This window comes from Rhinolophus ferrumequinum, chromosome 10 (genome assembly GCF_004115265.2).
Source record: "Rhinolophus ferrumequinum isolate MPI-CBG mRhiFer1 chromosome 10, mRhiFer1_v1.p, whole genome shotgun sequence".
NCBI classification, from domain to species: domain Eukaryota; kingdom Metazoa; phylum Chordata; class Mammalia; order Chiroptera; family Rhinolophidae; genus Rhinolophus; species Rhinolophus ferrumequinum.
The window spans coordinates 5,378,799-5,397,826 of record NC_046293.1 but is presented as its reverse complement, the minus strand read 5'-3'; the positions used below and the strand labels follow the sequence as shown (position 1 = coordinate 5,397,826).

Below are 19,028 nucleotides of genomic sequence, written 5' to 3'. Positions count from 1 at the left end.
TTAATATTTTGGAGACAACAAAGTGTTAACTGTTGAGGCCAGAGGAACACATTTCTAGATATACCTCGGAATGAACTCGCCCCTGCCAAGTTGCATAAAGATCTGAATTCCTTATAAATGTGTCATTGATTACAAGGCAATTACCCCAGCCTTTCTTGCTTTGTTCTGTTTTGTTCCATTCTGCACACGTCTGCTCACGTAAAATTGTACCAGTAAGCACATGGCCCCGCTCACAGGTGCCACACAGTGCCACATCCCACACAACGCCACTGGGTAAGACATGTGGGCCCAGAGTCTGCTCCCTCCCAAAGTCAGCCGGGTAGTCACGTCATCTGGACAGCGTCTCCCAAAGTGGGCATCTTCAGGACACCATGCATTGGGATCACCCCATTTTCCACAAGTTCCTCAATGGGTTCTTATGCCTCATATATTTTGAAAGCACTATTCCTGAGGGATACTTCTAACTTTTACTAAGTAGAAAAGCTCATCTGGGGGGGTTCAGGGTTACAGAGTTACCATTGGTACCAAAGTGGAACAAGTGTCAACAACAAAACCAATACATTAAAGTTGAAAACTTTGGAGACCAACAATGCCCAGACTTTATGTGATACATTGTAAAGTATTTTCCACCCTGTGGTGAAGACAGAAACTCCCTCAGGAACTCCTTCCTTGAGTCCCTGAAATCCAGGAGGATGAAGTCCTGGAGCCAACAGTGATTCCATTTTGAAGGCAAAGTCTCATCTTACCCTTTGTCGGCTCCTGGATCAGATAAATTAAAGGTCATCCTATGATCGTAAAACAAGGTTTTGTTTTACAATGTTAGCATATGCTGGAGCTCCAATGGCCCGATCGGTTAGCTCACGGTACTTATATAACACTGTTAGCATGTGCAACTATTTCTATGAATCCAGATTTCCTTGATACAAAATAAAATTAGATAGGGGTGGCTGGATGGCTCACTTGGTTTAGAGCACAAGCTCTGAATAACAGGTTTGCCTGTTCGATTCCCACATGGGCCAGTGAGCTGCGCCCTCCACATCTAGATTGAAGACAACGAGCTGCCGCTGAGCTTCCGGAGGGGCGGCCAGATTGCTCAGTTGGTTAGAGCACGAGCTCTTAACAAGGTTGCCAGTTCAATCCCCCTGTGGGATGGTGGGTTGTGCCCCCTGCAACAAAAGATTGAAAACAGCGACTGGACTTGAAGCTGAACTGCGCCCTCCACAACCAGATTGAAGGACAACGACTTGGAGCTGATGGGCCCTGGAGAAACACACTGTTCCCCAATATTCCCCAATAAAATTAAAAAAAAAAAAAAGATTATCAGCTCTAGACATATTAAAATTTGTATAAAAAAAAGGAGAAAAAAATAAAATAAATAAAATTAGATACCGAAGCTAATTTAAAAAAAAAACAAAACTGCAACAGTCTCAAAATATGCATTCATCAAAAAAGTGACATTGCTCTTATTGGTTCACTTTATAACAAGTCAATGTTAATAAACATGAATTTATAAAAGAAGTTGTATACCAATACTTACATTATACAATAAATGTACACCAATAAAACGCTGCTATTGCTTACATGTAAGATGTCACAGAAAGTGTCCCACAGTTAAAACCAAAGAGGATTTGAAACCATGATTGAAGACAGTGGGGAGTCACCAACGGCTGCTCTTGGATCCCAGACCAGCTGTCACCAAAGGTCCTGCTGGCCAGGAGGGATCTTTGCCCGTGTGTGTCTGTAGGCCTGACTTGAAACACCGGACAAGGGCCGGCCTCTGGGGCATCCATGCTTTGCCTGTGGCAGGGGAGGGGGCTTCAGGGTGGGATGGTCCTGGGTCCTCTCCTCACCCAGGGCCCAGGATTACATGTAGCTCAATGTCACCATCACGGCAGTACTAGAAGAAGCAGAGGTGGAAGTCAGGCTACCACAGACACCCCTACTCTCTGGTTAAATATCTAATTGGGTCCCCAGTCACTTCCTGGTGTCAGAAGAAAGGAGGAGGAGAAGCCTGAGTGACACAGGCCCTGTTTTATCTTCTGCTAAAAAGGGTTTTTATTTCCAGCAATTAAGAAAACCTAGGACTCAGTCAAAGGCTCAGGACTTTTTTTGCTTTGTTTTTGGTTTTCTTATAATAGACTTTATCTCTTAGAGCAGTTTTAGGGTTACAGCTTTGGGCAAGTCACCTCACTTCTTGGCCTCAGTGTCCTTGCCGGGACGGGAACAATGGCTCACCCCTACTCGATGCAGGACCGTTGCGGAATTAAATGCAGTCATGGATGAAAGCATTTGGCACAGTGCCCGGCGCACAGTAGGTGCTCACCAGTGCTGGTGTTGGCCCACGCCGTCCTGTACATGTTCACGAGAGCCACCTCCTGGTCTGTAAAGGGGAGAGTGAGCAGGGGACATGCCTGGCAGGCCCCAGGTCACATGCTAGCCCCGCTTCCTCACCCTCACCCTCTCTTGCACTCCCTGATCCAAGAAGGGCAAAGCCAAGAGATACTGCTCCCGAGGATGAGTTTCAGGGCAGGTGGACTTCCGGTTCAGGTTAGCGCCCAGCTCACGGGCGGTATCACCCACGGAGGAATGTGGGCACCATCTCTCCATCTCATAGGTCGCCCCACCCTGCTGCCTGCCTTCCCACTCCCACAAGCCTCTGCTCCTCCCGGGCTCCATTCCTGCTCCGCCTCGTCTCCCTGTCCCCTCTTCCCTCTGCAGGAGACACCAACCAAGTCTGAGACCCATCAGAAACCACTCTCCAATCCGAACAGCCCCACCAGGGGCAGGGAGTGGGGAACACCAGCTCCACGTCAAGTACAAGCAACTCCTCTGCCTGCCCACAGTGGACTGCCCACGGCCACCACTTTCTCTTCTCTCTCGGTCTGGCCAGCAGATGACAGATCCAAGCCAGAGGCTGCCAGGGTGGGTTACAGATAGTTTTGAATTATCTGAACTAGAGCTGTGAACACTCCATGGCAGATGCTCAGAAGTGCATATGATGAAGGACTACTCCTTTTCTTCTTCAGGTGCATGAATGATGAACAGGAGATCAGAATGGGTGGTCAGCACAACAGTCACAGGGGTGACAATTTGGCACTGAAGTGCAGTATTGGGCAGGGCGTGCGGCAGGGGTGGGAGACTGGCAGAAGGAGGCTGTGGGAGCATTTGGGACCACGGAGCATCAAAGCCAGAAGCCCCCAAAGTATGAGCAGGTGAGTCCTGCCCTCCTCCCAAGGGGAGGAAGCAGAGGCCCAGGGCAGTCAGGGGAGTTGCCCCAGGCTTCCCAGCCACCAGGGCCAGAGACCCCTCTCAAACTGGAGCCTCCTGGCTCCTTCCCTAGCATCCTTCTCCTACACCAGCCTCCTCTCTTGCTGTAACACAGCAGATGCATGATGCCGGGTACCAAGGTAGGCCTGAATGAAAACTACACATTCCCCACCTGCAAGCGACTCATTCTGAGTGTGGGGCTAGAGGAGGCGGGTTGTGAGCAGGGCTCGAGAGGGGCCCAAGCAGTGCACTGGGGGGTCCTGGAGTGCTGCTGAGAAAAGCAGATTTGAGCAGATCCTTGAAGATAAGCAAACTTGGAGGTCATGTGTGAGGGGCAGGTAATGGGAGCAGAGGGAGTGCAGGGTTGCAGGCCTGATGGTGGAGGCCGGCAGATTCCTAACAGCCGTGAGCAAACAGCCCTCCTTACAGTTTAAGCCCAAGGTCAGGGGCGGCCAGCCAGGGCTGAATCCAGCACCCAGCCAAGCTCGGGCTCTCGGTAGCCATCCTCTTAGCATTTGGGTCCTGGCGGCTCCTGGGTGGCCTGGGGTGCTGGAGAGCTGGGCTGAGGCCCCCTCCTGCTGTCCCTCCTGCAGGCTCTGAACCCGCCCTTCCTGTTGTGACAACTCTATTCTCTGTGCAACTGGTTCCAGCCTGTGGCTCTGGTTTCAGATTGCAGCACGTGCACTCATTGAGGCTGAGGGGAGTATCATGTGGGCACCGGGAGAGCCCACAGCCTGCCTGCCCGCCAAGCCTGACCTGGGTTAATTACAGGTCACAGCAGTCTTGGTGTGTGTCCAGACCTGGGACCGGCCTGGGAGCCAGCCTCCACTCGCTCATTCATGCAGTCGGTCACAGCCTTCACTGAGCAACGACTGGGACAGCTCATGTGCTGGGCTCACGGGCAAGGCCCAAGGGGTTGAACTAGCCCTGGCTTCTCCCAGCCCCCAGTAATCATCATGGCTGCCACCTAAATGCCTCCCTTTCATGGTGACTGGCCCTGTGATGGAGGTTTATACTCGTTTATAGCAACTCCTGTTTCCTTACAATAGCCCAACTTTGCACTTGGGGAAATGAAGGCTCAGAGAGGTAAAGTGACTTGTCCAAAGTCATACAGCTCTAGTCTGGCTCCACAGCCACGCCCTTGACACTACTCCAAACCACTCCAAGTCTCCCCATGGAGAGGGCACAGGGAGAGCAGAACTCGTGTCACTCACTGGCCAGTATCTCTAGTCCTTACAACTATGAAGTAGGAATTATCCTCCCAATTGACGGATGAGAAAAGTGAGGCTCAGAGAAGTGACCAATCTTGCTCAAGGGGGTGAGGGATAATGCTATGTCTGCCCAGGTCTTTGTGAGCGTGAAAGCCCCCATCCCGTGTTAGACCTGACCCGGGCCTCCCAGCGTCCCCACGGCCACCCCACCCACAGCTTGAGAACTATTAATATTTGCTGACCAATTCCTTGATGTGTAAGCTCCTCAGCCCGCTCGTCTCAGCACCCTGCCTGATAGGAAATTCAGCCTCTTGAGCTCTTCCTGTCCTCCTGCCCCTGGGGAAGAAAGAAAGGGATGACAGAGGGGAGACACAGTCTCCAAAGGAGGGACATTGTCAGTGCTATAGAGAAAGGAGTGGCGGAATTTTTATTTTTTAGAGCAGTTTTAGGTTTACAGAAAAATTGATCAGAAAGTACAGAGATACTGTATGCTAACTATAATTGAAAACCAAAAATTACTGAAAGAAAAGGAAGTACAGAGTCCTCACCACATGCCTCCCTCCCCACCAGTTTCCCGTTATTTAGGCCCATGTTGGGGCGGGGCCTCTGTAGTTACCCGCGACGAGCCGATATTTGTACGTTACCATCACCTGAAGTCCACAGTTTGCATTAGGCCCCATTCTTCGTGTTGTACGTTCTATGGATTTTGACCGATGTGTAATGTCACGAGTGCACCATTGCAAGTGTCACACAGAGTGGTTTCGCCGCCCTAAAAACACTCTGTGTGCTGCCTGTTCATCCTTCTCCCTCCCCCAACCCTGGGCAACCACTGATCTTTCACTGTCCCCATAGTTTCACCTTTTCCAGGATGTCATAGAGTACGCAGCCTTTTCAGATTGGCCTCTTTCATTTAGTCATGTGCATTAGAAGTTCCTCCATGTCTTTCTGTGGCTTGATAACTCATTTCTCTTTATCTCTGATAATATTCCTCTGCCTGATGTGCCACAGTTTATCTGGTCAGCCATCAAAGAACCTCTTGGTGGGTTCCAAGTTTGGGCAATTCTGAAGAATTGCTACGAACACCTGTGCACAGGTTTTTGTGTTCTCACCTCGCTTGGGTAAATACCAAGGAGCAATACGTACCTTTCTCAATGAACAGCCGTTTTGTATTTGCTGCCTCTTGTGTCAGAACTGTGAGAACAGAAAGAGCACCTATGAGAAACGTGGGTAAATATGTGTGGAGCTAGATGAAACCGTTCGTGGCCATTAGATCGTATTCACGCTGGGAGAAGGGAGGATGGTTTAGTGAGAGGCGAGAGGGCACCAACCAACTGACCGGCCGGGTGCTGCCACCGAGGCCTGAATGTCAAGGGCAGGCAGGGCAGAGTGGCAGGGGCTGTGCCAGAAGACGGTGTAAGCCTCAAGGACATGGTGTTTTAACTGGGTGGACCTCGGGACTGGCCAGGATTTCAGAGGGCGGAAGTAGGAGGGGAAGGGCACGCCAGGTTGCCAGGAGCTGTGGTCAGGTCTTCAAGCAGGACTGAGGTGGCGATGGGAGCGTGGACAGCTGGGAAGAGGGTTTACCTGCACCTGCAAATGGGAAAACAGCTCCAGGCCAAGTGACAGGTGGGCCAGGTAGGTGGGGAGCTGGTGTTCCAGATGCTTCCAGCGGCAGGGATTCCTGGGCTGCTGCTGGTTGAAATTTTCCACTTGTCCTGTTTCCTTTCTTTCTCAAAGCCTTTCTGTTTGGGTTTATTTGCCTTGAGGCATGAGACACAGCACCCTCCCCACGGGGATGTCACCATGACATCCCCTCCCCCAGTTTTTATGGCTGTGACTCAGCCTTCACACAGCCCAGGGCTCTGGCAGCCCTGAGCTCACCCTCCCTTGGAACTTGCCCATGTTCTGGCCCCACCAGCTGGTCTGCCCTCCTCTGCCAGCTGGCACAATGGGAATAGAGGCAGTGGGACCCAACAACAAACATATATATATATATATATATACACACACATACACACGTGTGTGTGATCATGGCTGCTAAGAACTGCAGGAAAGCAACGAGCCCTGGTGGGGACCCAAGTCTGCAAGCTCAGCCCCTGCTCCTCCCCACCCACCTAGAGATGGCTGTCACCCTCACGTCACCATGCACAGCAAGGAGACAAGGAATCACACTCAGAGAGGCAAAGGAGCCGCCTGGAGATCACACAGCCAGTCAGTGTGATCCCCAGGGACTTGAATTCCAGAGCTTTGAGGTCAGAGGTTTATTGAGCACCTACTGGAGGCTGGGTACTGTGGGCAAGGCAGTGACTGAGACAAGGCCCTGCCCTCTGGGGAGGGATAGTCAAGGAATCAGCAAGTGAACAGAAAATTCTCTCTCAGGGCCGTGGAGCTGGGCCCCACCTTTCCCTATGGCCAGCCCTCAGGCTGCCTCAACTCACACGCCCACTGCTCATGTCCTTCCCCTTCTCCAGAAGGACCAGATAAAAACTCTAGGTCACCTCTGAAAGTTGTAATAACTTCGTTCAATTCTTACAAGCTCATAGGTGAAAAGGTCTGATAAGCCACCTGTTCCATCCTTCTTCTTCATGACATATCCTATATCCTTTCCACCACGCCCCTGGGATTTACACTTTCCCTGTGACAGGAGTCTCACTACCTCATAAGATGAACCACTCTACACCCAGAGAACGCTAATAGAAAGGTCTTCCTCAAACCAAACCAACAAGTGCCTCCCCATTTCTTCTGCTCACTGTTCTTGGTTCTATCCTCTGAGCCCCCCTCTATTACCTATTATTCCTCTTCACTTAACAGCCTTCAAATACTTTGGTCACCCCTAAATCTTCTCTTCTTGAGACTAAATTTTTTCAGATTTTCCACCATTCTTCACACAGCATGTGTCAAGCTGCCCCGTGTCTGCGGCTCTCACACTGTCCAGTAATGCTTCACCAAATGACCATCCAGGGCCCCTGGATGAGGACAGAATGCCACCTGACCTTAGGTTCTTCCTTATCTCAGCCTGGGGATGGATGACAAAGACCCGGTGGGCAGCAGGAACCACACAGGTGAAGGGCGAGGACGGCCACACATAAGTAGCCACCTTAGATTCCTTCAGTCAGTCATTCAACTGTCGTCATCCAGTGCCTGCTACGTGCAGAACCAGTGCCAGGCAGACCCCAGGGCAGCCCTCGTGGACGTAATGGCTTTGTGGAGGAGTGTAAAAAAAGCAAGTGAACACCTGACTAAGATCACTTCAGATAGTGAGCATGCTTTGAAGAAAACAGAAGAAGGTTATAAGAGACCCTGCCCCACAAAGATGAAGGGAAAGAGAATTCCAGGTAACGGGGACGCCAGTGTGAGGCCCTGCGGCAGGCAGGGAGGAGCATGGCACACTCAAAGGTCACCGTGGCTCCAGTAAAATAAGCAAGGGCAGAGGAACGGTGTGGTAGAGGTGAGGCTGGAGCTTATTCTAAGTCCCAGGGCTGGCTCCTCCGGAGGGCGTTTGACCTCAGATATGATCTGACTTACATTCTCAAATTTAAGAAAAAAGAGAGACCAGTGTACACGAATGAGTTATCCGCAAAGGTTCCATGGAAAAGTCAATGAAACCTTCCACCATAGGATTACAGAAAAGTCACAATCGCCTACGAGCAGTGGAAACTTCACCCCTTTAAAACAGTTTCTCCAAGAAGACATAGAAATGACCAATAAGCACATGGAAAGATACTCAACGTCATTAGTCATTAGGGAGATCCAATCAGAGCCACAACGAGGGGCCACTTCACGTGCACAGGATTGCTATAATTAAAAAGCCAGATAACAAGTGTGGGCAACGATGTGGAGAAATTCCTACTGCTGGTGGGAACGTAAAATGCTGCGCTTGCTTTGGAAAATAGTTTGGCAGTGTCTTAAAAAGTCAAACATACATTTACCTATGACCCAGCGATTCCACTCCTGGACACCGACCCAAGAGACACATGAAAACTTTGGTCTACACACAGACTAGGACACAAAGCTCATAGCAGCATTACTCACAACGGCTAACGAGTGAAAACAACTCACACACGTCATCAACGTGGTCATGGTAAGTGAAATGTCGTGTATCTATTCATATGATAGATACTATTGTGGAATAAAAAGGAATGAAATGCTGATACATGCTGCAACATGCACAGACCTCAAAAACGTGCTCAGTGAAAGAAGCTAGATGCAAAAAAAAAAAAAGCCCCACATATTGTAGGATTCCATTTACACGAAATGTCCAAAAAAAAAGACAAATCTATAGAACCAGAAAGTAGATTACTGGTTGCCAGAGTCTGAGAGTAGGACTGGGGTGTAATGGTTGGAGTGATGGAAATGTTCTAAAATTAGATTGTTGTGATGGTTGCACAACTCAGTAAATTTGTTTTTAAAAAATTATTGTACACTTGACCTGTACCCCGAGCAAATCATGTTGCTTCCTTGATCTTCTCAGCATCAGTCTAGACACAACCCTGAGTGCCAGCCTCTCTTGCTGCCTGTCCCAGTTCACCTCCACCCGGCCCGCTCAGCTCCCACCGAGAGGCCACTGCAGGGGCCTGCCCTCCAGGTCACAGCATTTCTCACCCTCCTTTGGGACTGAACAGAAAATTCTCTCTAGGACCATGGAGCTTGGCCTGGCCTGTCCGTAGCCGGCCCTCAGAATGCCTCAGACTCGCTGCTCTCTTTCCTCCCCATTCTCTGAAATGGCTCTTCTCTTTCCCCAGAAGCAGCAGATGAAAGTTCTAGGTCAGCGGCCAGTGCAAAGGCCCTGAGGCAGAGCAGTGCATGGCACACTCAAAAAGCTGCTGTAGCTCCAGCAAAATAATTGAGGGCAGCGGTACAGTGTGCTGGGAGATGAGGCTGGAGAGGCCAGGAGCTGGAGCTTCTCCCTCCACTCTAGATGGTTCCTTTCCCTTTTCTTCCCTCTAGACCAAACTGTGGGACGCAGACTGCCTGTCTTATTCCCCGCTGTGCACCAGCACCACTTCTGATGCTCCTTCAGCAGTAGGTGATTTAACAGAAAAGCAGGGAATTCTGCCTGCCTGGGAGAGGTTTCTGCAGGGGGACACACGTGGATGAAGAACAGTTTGCCTATAAGTCAACTTTTCTATAGGCTTATTTTAAATCTTATCCTGCCAGTTCTGATTTCATTTTAACTAGTATGCGATTCAGGAACTGAAGCAAACCAGGGACTTTCGCACGATTTGGTCATTCCATCAAAGAAGTATAATTGCATAACCATGTAGTAATAGGACCTCATTGAACAGCTCCTGGAAAGTACTTTAGTTAAGGCAACTTTGCCAAGTTTAATTATTGAATTTTACTTTCAAGGCTCAAACCCCTTTTACAATGCGCCCCCTGCTGGGCCACTGAGAATTGCTCCTGGCCCTGAAGCTCTCCCTCTCCCAGGTGCCGAGTAAGCCACCCCCACCCCCATCCTGCATATCCTCAGAGCCCCTGCCTGAGTTCACATCCTCCGCTCGGCAGTGCTGTGCTTCCCTCCAGCCTCCCCCCACCTTGATCCTCCTCTGAGCTAGCCCCCAGTCACATCTCTAAGAACACCAATCTTGTCACTCTACTCCTCAAAAACATTCAATGGCTCCCTAGTGCCTATGGAATTCGTCCAAATTCTTTAGCCTGATATCCAAGATCCTTCCACTCAGGCCCTGAACCATCTCTCTGAAATTGACCGCCCCCCACCCCTTTCCCCTGCCTTCTATGCAGTTTCCACTCATTAAGGCACAACTCGAAGAAGCCACCCCAGATCACCCAGCTGGCCCGGACCACGACTGTTGGACACTGTATTGCCCATCGCATGGAGCCCATGCTGTCTCTCATGGCTGCATATGCCTTGTCCTTAGAAGAAACAGTTTACGATCTCTTTGAGGGTAGGCACCAGGTCTTAAAACAGAAGTTTTAGCAAAAATGATTAATACTGGTTTGGCACTTTTGCAACCATTATCTTTCCTTCCTCACAATGGCCATGTGAGGTAGGCAGAGCACAGGTTATAATCACCTGGCAGATGAGGACACAAAGCTCAGAGAGGCTAAGTAACTTGTTTGCAGTCACACAGCAAGCAAGCAGCAGGGCAGGGAGAGGGCCAGGTGTTCTGATGCCTGATTCTGTCCTCGTTCCATTACCCGCTGTGGTCACCCTTGTGTAATTCCAATCTCCAAACCTTATCTATGGCTTAGCGACAGCCAATATCTGTCGATTTCAGAATCTCCCATTTCAATCCCTGGATAAGTTCCTGTTGCCGTAGTGACCTGGTGATTCCTGCCTGTCCTAGCGGAGGCCACACCCTGCCCTGGGAAGAGCCCCGTGGGAAGTCACGTGCACTAGGTCCCAATGCAGCCTGTGCCCTTCAACAGCAGTGTGACCTTGGGGAGCCCTCATCTCCCCCCAATGAAGGCCTGGGCAGCATCCCGTGGCTTGCAAATTAGGTGCTGGGATTTTTTTTTTTTTAATTTAGTAGGCCCTTAAGGCTTTATGGGAAATGTACTATGTAAAAGTTAAATAACTACGCCTTTGCTCCCAGCAGCACCGAGGCTGGGTTCTCTCCGGACCTCACCGTAAGGGGTGGGGGAGCAACGTGGCGTGTCCCTGCGCTGGGACGCGCGCCGCCCGGGGGCCAGCCTCCCCCTTCTGTTAGAGGTTCCCCACTCACCCCTTGCAGCCCCGACTGAGGAGAAAAACGTGTTTCCTGTTATCCAAGATTTAACAGGGCCTCTGCCGACCTTAGGGGGAAAAGTCGATCTTAAAACTCAGCCACGTCAAAACTAGTGAAACTTTCCGTGTTAAATCATTAGATTCTCACATCCTCATGTTCTCCCCGCAAAGACCGCCAGGAGCATCCCTGTGGGTGAACAGGGAGAGGGTTGCCTAGGAGCCCGGAGCCCTCATAAGAGGGTGTTAGAGAGGACTATTATGGGGTGCTGGGAGACGTGGGCGGGCCGGAGGAGGCGGGCTTCACTCTGGATTGGATGTTCTCAGGAAGGGCGCTCGTCTGTGATCAGGCGTCTTCATAAACCTTGTCTTCAGGGAGGGGAGCGGGGGCGCGGCTACGGCTGCGATTGGTGAGGCAGCAGGCACCCCAGTAGCCAGGACCCGGGAGCTTTGGTCATTTCTGTGGCCTGGACGATGCCCATGCGTTGTCCGTGTTCACGGTCCACCGGAGAACACCCAGCTGTCAGGGCCAGGCCCGCTCCTGGCTGTCAGGGCTGCCTTCTCCTCCTCGGGGACAATGTCAGAGGACAGAAGGCCCCACTCATGGTCTCTCCAGCTGGAACAGCCCCTTGTGCCTCTGCAGACCCCTTTGAAGATGTCTTTTCCTCATCCCTCACCGCCTGACGGAGGGCTGTCTGTGGACTGCCCTAGGCTGGCAGGGCCGCACGCCTGGGGACAGAAGGTGAAGGGGCGGTCACAGACCCGGCTCTGTGGATAGGTGGGTGAGAGGCACACCGGGAGCTCAGGCCAGTCCAGGGCACTGTTCCAGCCAGAATGGAATTGGGCCCCCAGGAAGAGCTGAGATGGCCAGGCCTGCCCAGTCCTCAGCCACACGGGAGAGACCCCAGCAAGAGACACACCCCCCCTTTCTCTCCCCAGGAGGCCTTCTAGCCGCAGTACCTGACCTTGTCACAGTCACATGTGCTTTTCAGAAAGGCAGCTCGAGGAGCAGGGGAGGAGGGGGGAGGGGCTGGTGCAGTGGGAGGTGGGGGATGGTGGGATGAAGGCGAGGGATGACAGAGAACCATTCAGGAGACAAAAATCAAGGCCGGTTCCGCCTGGAGTGAAATGGTGAGGGAGAGAATGGCCGAACCAGACACTAGAGACCCAAAAGCACCAGTGGCATGTGGACTTGTACTAGCTGCGACATCACGTCACCACCATTACTGTTGATAACCTAAAAGGCCAAAGTGAGAGGCAACAAGCCTTTATTGGAGATCAAAAAAGAATAGCTATTTGGGAAGCACTGATTCAGGCAGAAACCCAAATAGTGATCCGAGTAGGGGGCAAAGGCAAAGAGGTATTGTATGTATAAGAAAGGGAAGGGGAACAGGGGCCAGTGGGCTCTCGACCGCAAGGTTGCCGGTTCAATTCCTCGACTCCCGGAAGGGACGGTGGGCTCCGCCCCCTGCAACTAAGATTGAATACGGCTCCTTGAGCTGAGCTGTCGGCTCCTTGAGCTGAGCTGCCACTGAGCTCCCAGATGGCTCAGTTGGTTGGAGCGCGTCCTCTCAACCACAAGGTTGCTGGTTCGACTCCCGCAAGGGATGGTGGGCTGCCCCCTGCAACTAGAAAAACAGCAACTGGACCTGGAGATGAACTGCCCCCTCCACAACTAAGACTGAAAGGATAACAATTTGACTTGGGAAAAAAGGCCTGGAAGTACACACTGTTCCCCAATAAAAGTCCTGTTCCCCTTCCTCAATAAAATCTTTAAAAAAAAAAAAAAAGGGAAGGGGAACAATTCCATCCATAAAAGGCAGGCATTTCCATCAGTGCAGATAAGCCAGCATAGTGACGCTAATTCTAAACATTTTTCATTTTCAGTCCAGGAGTCATCAGCCCGGTAGTTTACATCTGCTTTCTAGTTACCTTTGCGAACAGTCCTTTGGGGCACTGCGTTGCTTTCGGCCCCATCCAAAGGTTATTTTGCCCTGTTTGAACATTCCAAGGTTTGAGGCATAAGACCTGCAAGGCGGTTCCTCTGGGATGGCAGCTCTGACTCCATCTTAAAGTGGCTCCATTTATATGATTTTTACTGTCATTTGAGCGAAGGAGTCACTCACAACCTACATCAGCAATTATATTTATGCAAAGAGATCGCATTACTAAGAAATCCCAGAAAACGCTGGCTTCCTCTGAAGCATCTGACCTCAGTAGGATGCTTAGTTGAAAGAGTAACTAACCGAGAGGCAACACCACAGCTGGGCTGGGCAGTCCGGGTGGGGAAGAAGCGGGAGTCAGTGACCTGGGAAGACAGACGCACAAAATGTGACTCTCCTCCAAGTGCCTGCTGCGAGGCCCCCCACATGCACCCCCAGCCATGGGGGCTTCACTGTGCAGCAGGGCAGGGCTGCGGACTGGGGCCATGGAGGTAAACTGAGAACAAGGTGTGTCACCTGTCCCTATGAGCCACCGGGTCCAGGGCCCATTCGCTGGAGCTCTCCTTGCCCACTCTGTTAGGCTGCTGTAACAAACGACCATAGACTGGGTGGCTTAAAACAACAGAAATGGATTCTCTCACCGTTTTGGAGGCCAGAGTCTAAAATCAAGGTGTCCTCAGGGTTGGTTCCTTCTGAGGGAGAATCCCTTCCTGCCTCTCGTCGGGCATCCTGTCCGGTGACCCAGTGAGTGGCTTCCTTAGCGTGGGGCAACTTCTCTCCAATCTCTGCCTCTGTCTTCCCTTGGCCTTCTTCTCTGACTGCCCCGTCCTCTCCTCTTCTGATGAGGACGCCAGTCAGTAGAGTTAGGGCTGCTGTGTAAGCCCTGACAGGCTGCTTTTTTGTTTTTTCCTTCTTTGTAATGCAAGTGCCTGGCTCAAGCTTTGATTGACATCCATGCCAAAGAGGCATCTACTGGCTATCCCCAATAAACACACCTCCCGCCACGTGACTAGAAAAAGAGCCAGGCCACCTCCCCCACTGAGGTTCCTGTTTTAAAGATCTGGGTTGATTTCAATGACTGACCATTGGGCTGCCTGCTTGTGGGGACAGAGCCAGGAGTGCAGTTTCCAGGCTCTCGGCCTCACGTGGAAAGGTGCTGGCTCAGATAGTAAATGGCCATCAACTGTGATTGGGTGGCCATCAGCTGTGGCTAGTTGGCCGTCAGCTGTAACCAGTGAGCCATTGGCCACTAATATAACTGCCGTGACTATGCTAGCAGCAAATGGGGGCTTAGCAAGAAGACGGTGGCTGAGCTAGCAAGAGCGGATTGCAGTTAGCACAGCAGACTGCAGCTAGCAAGTGAGGTTGGTTGGCAAAGAGAGAGTGGACGGCAGGTTGCAGATAGTGTGGCTCCTGCTTCCTGTGTCTCCAACCCAGCCGCCAGCGAGAATATAGTGGTATGACTCCCCTACCTATGGCTCCGTGGGTGTTCCTTTTTGGCCTCACCATGTCCTGCGTTCTTATGTGGGGAGTGGGAGCTGAGACCCCCACATGCCACCCTGCATGACACTGCTCTTGTTTTAAATTCACCAATAAAGAGTGAGCCCACAAAACTTTAGGCCCAGCCTCCACCCAGTAAAAGCAGAACCCCAGGCCTATGTACCCTCTCCCACTTTGCTGTGTGGCCCCACATAATTTCCACGTCTTGTAAGTAGTACACCTGCATCTTTTCAAAGCTCCCTGAGGGTTATTGCTGAAGGGTGTCTTGCAATCACAATACGGACCACAAGGGCTGGTCTAGCCACACCACTGGTTGTTGACAAGCTAAGACCAGTACAAAACAGGGGCCCACTCTACATGTGAGATGACCTCACCTTGAGATGCTTAACTGATTAAGCCTGCAAAGACCCGATTTCCAAATAAGGTTACCCTCTGAGGTTCTGGGTAGGCATGAATTTGGGGAAAGGGGGGACGTGACTCAACCCGCTCTACCCGTTATAATCAGTCTAGTCACTGATGTCCCTCAAGGCTCAGGTTCTGTGGGTGATACCCCTGCACAGGTACCAAGCGCCAGGTTCAAAGCCCTGGTTGGCCCTGGAAGCTACTCCGTGGGGGTCAAGTGCTCCAAGGAAGTTGCTGCTGCCATCCTGGCCAAGCTGCCAGCATCCCAGTGTGGAGAGCCACTGGCAAGCGCCCACTGGCTCTGGCACCACGGCTCTGCAGGGCGTGCCTGGTCCCCCTCTGCCCAAGAAGCTGCTGCGGCCCGTGGGCAGGGAGGCCTGCTGCACCTCAGCCAGGGCTGAGCGGCCACAGTCCAAGCCCCATCCAAGCTGGAGCTTCTCTGCCTCTGACTGACGAGAGGAGACGTGACGCAGGAATTCAGCGTCTTGTCAAGGCCCACCTGAGGAACCAGGAAGAGAACCCGGACTCCGGCTGGGGCTACCACGCAGCATTCTTATGTAAGAAAAATCAGAGTTAAACTTGAAAAAGCAAAAGCAAAGGACAAGTGGTGGGCAGGGGAAGGCTGTGGCCCCCTGCAGGGGACACTGCAGTCCCCAGGCTCATGCCTGCTAAGGGAGCACCACAGCCATGGGAAGACTGAGCACAAGATGTCACGCTCTGGACCGTCCCAGGCACAGAACCACGGGAATGTTAGTTTTAACTTAAGAGCATGTGAGACACAATTTGGCTCAGGCTGGGACAAATCAGAAAACACATAAAAAATACCGCGTTTTCCTAAATGAGCAGGAAACAACTTTGGATAGCGCTCCTGCTTCCTTCCAAAGGGCCTGAAGTACCCCCTAGGGCATGCCATTCGGGCACAGCTCATATTAGGGGATGCCCTGTGAGTATCTGGTCACTGAGCAGCGCCAGGCACTGGGCCCAGGGGTGCGAAGGCCAGGGTCCCTGCAGCAGACCCCTTGCCTGCCTCCCTGGACCATGGGAGGCTGAGGGCTTGGTGCTGGGAAGACCAAGGACCAGGCAGCTCAGGGGAAGCACCACCCCTGGGAGGGACAGCAGAGCTGGGAATGGGACTTGGAGGGAGGGTGGGATTTGCCAGTTTCCTGGGGAAAGGGTGATGTGGGCAGAGAAAAGTCAGGTAAGTTTGGGGCTGGTGCACAGTGTGTGTGGAGGGTGTCCAAGGACGGCAGGCTTTGTGCAGCGCACTGAGGAACCACTGTGTGGGGGGAGGAAGGAAATGGCCACAAGTCAGAAAAATCCTGCTGGCCGGAGGCGGATTCCAGTTGGATGTGACAGAGCTATAGGCTGAGACTGGTGGGGGCTCCAGCAGTGAGCCGGGTGGGAGGCTGAGCGAGGAGCCTGTCATCGGGCTTGGGGACTGCTGGGCTGGGGGAGGGGGGACATGTAGGAAGACCCTTCATTCCCTGCTTGAGCACCGACCAAGGAGTCCTGGGGGAGCAGCCCGTTCAGGAAGCAGGAAAATGATGAGTCTACTCTGGGGAAAAAATCAAACAAATCAAACAAAGGAAGTCATTGTGAAAATGACCAGGTGGTGCAACCCTTAGACTTTGGGAACCCACCCCCCAAACCCCCCCATCAAAAGGAAAACAAATAATGGGAGTTGATAAGAAAACAGAAATTGTCATCCTGCGGGAGTGACGAGCCGTCTGTTTACAAGCCCACAACTTTCCAAGGCCTGCTTCGGACTCCGCACCTTCCTACCCACGTGTGTCCTGGAAGTGTTCGGAGGAAACATCTGCCCCAGAACATGACATCACTAATGGCACAGTCAATATTTGACACAAATCTATTTAGCAGACACTTGTTGTCACCTAGCAACCTGGTCGGCGGCAAACTGACCACCTCACTCTGAGGCAAATATAATTAATCCTCTTGTTATATACCAGGAAGCGAAGGTCCAAAGAGCCACTGACAGCCTTGGGACAAACTAATAAATGGCAAAGCCAGGCCTCAAGCCCACGTCTGAGTCAGAGACTCCAAGCCACACCTGCCATCAACAACAGACCCAAACATCAAGGAGCGCACGAAAGGCACTTACCAATCAGATCAATGAATTGAAACAATTTCAGGCTTAAAGTGATCACAGCGGACAAATCCCCCCAAACTGTAACTTATTTGGATTCTGGCTAAATACGGTGCATATTATGCTTCTCTCACTTTATATTGTACCATATCCATTTAAAAGGACCTTTTCCCTAACTGACAGTGAGACCTTAAACATATGTGAGCGTGTGCGCACATGCATACACACGTATGCTGTGTAAACGTGACACACGCTCACGCGTGGGTATGGGAAAGACCTCTATCTGAAGTACGTCCTCTGTAATACTGGGAGAACAAAACCCCATTGCTAATATTATCACAAAAATAGGTGGGGAGTTTTAAAGATCAATTCATGACAGTGAATGAAGGGCGGCTGGTGGCCCAATGCTTAGAACACAGTGCACATAACACCCAAGGTCGCCGGTTTGATTCCCACATGGGCCAGTGAGCTGCGCCCTCCACAACTAAAGTGAAAACGCCTTGACTTGGAGCTGATGGGTCCTGGAAAAATACACTGTCCCCCAATATTCCCCAATTAAAAAAAAGACAGTGAATGAAGCATCATCAACGAGTGACAGTATGAACTCACTACAGGCTCTCACTCAGTGACACCCATCTCAGGATGATTCGGACGCACCAGTCACTCTGCCCAACCAACTGGGGTTCCCTCCCAGATTTTCTGTGAGTCACCAGTGTCCAGGGTAGCTTCGTGTAAACACACATCAAGAGCTTGTCCCGTCCCTCCCACCCCGCTGGTGGCTGCCAACAGCGCACACCTCTTCTGCAGAAACCCAAATGCTGACGTCACACAAGCCACACAGCAGGAACCGTCTGGGCTCATCTGACTGAGTGAGTCACCTACAAAACCTAAGCGACACAGGTCAGGCTCTTCTGAGAGAGAAAACCGAGATAAAGGCCTCTGTAAAGACAAATTGCTCAGGAATGTTCCTAATTGCCTGTTTTCCTCAAAACCATGGTCAAAAAGGAATGAAACCAAATTAGTCATCAGATTGAAAAGCCTGCTTTCTCACAAGCAGCATGATTCTGTAAGATATCCAGGTTTTGGTTTTTAGTGCAAACGTTAAAAAAATGTTTATACCTTAAACTGTCACATGCCGAAGTTGTTACTTTCTGCTGGTAGTTTTATACTTTTGTGAGTCAGTTCTTTCAGCCCTAATGAAATGGACTGTGATATTGATTTATAGTAAGAAATACGTATTTGCTCTTCACCATCATTCCTGGTACATAAAACCTTTATAATTTCCTTTCTAAGAGCTCCGGGGCATCTTTCTGTTATAATATCTAGTTTTGTTTCTGGCTCCTGAAATAGCTCCAGCACATACGGGTGAAAATGGGTGTCATTCACAACAAGCCCTTCACAGCAGCACCAGAGTTTGTACTAATAATTGACTGGTGTGGGGGTTTCTGGACAGCTTCAGGTGGGGGCTAGTTGCCAGGGGAACACACCACGCGACCACACCGTTGGCATTTTCAGGCCCACCCCCAATACCCGGGGAAGGGAGCTGGGCTGGAGGCTGAATCAATTGCCAATGGCCAATAATTTAATCAATCACGACTATGTAATGAAGCCTCCAGAAATATCCCAAAGTATGGAATTCTAACTATGGAATTCAGAGGGCTCCCAGGTTGCTGAACACGTGGAGGACCTGGGAGAATGATGCACCTGGGGAGGGCATGGAAGCTCCTCCTTCCACCCCCAAACCTTGCCCTAAGCATCTCTGCCATCTGGCTATTTCCTGAGTTGTATCCTTTATTAGAAACCAATTATCTGGTAAGCCAGCTTTTCCTGAGTTCCGTGAGCCACTCGAGCAAAGTAATCCAACCCTCGAGAGGGTCATGGGAACCGAGCATTTACAGCCAGTTGGTCAGAAGCAC

At 51.2% G+C, this 19,028-nt stretch overlaps 1 long non-coding RNA gene across 2 annotated transcripts; it reads right to left on the bottom strand.

Annotated features, from left to right (window-relative positions):
• Positions 1-1,781: 1,781 nt before the first annotated feature.
• Positions 1,782-11,385, bottom strand: LOC117029116 (uncharacterized). Of its 2 annotated transcripts, none has more exons than XR_004424185.1 (4): positions 11,165-11,385; positions 5,622-5,669; positions 4,721-4,814; positions 1,782-2,380 (listed from the first exon to the last, which is right to left on the bottom strand). It is a non-coding gene; the product is annotated as an uncharacterized LOC117029116 (long non-coding RNA). The 2 variants fall into 2 exon arrangements; XR_004424186.1 differs by lacking the exon at positions 11,165-11,385 and adding an exon at positions 6,063-6,201.
• Positions 11,386-19,028: the final 7,643 nt, after the last annotated feature.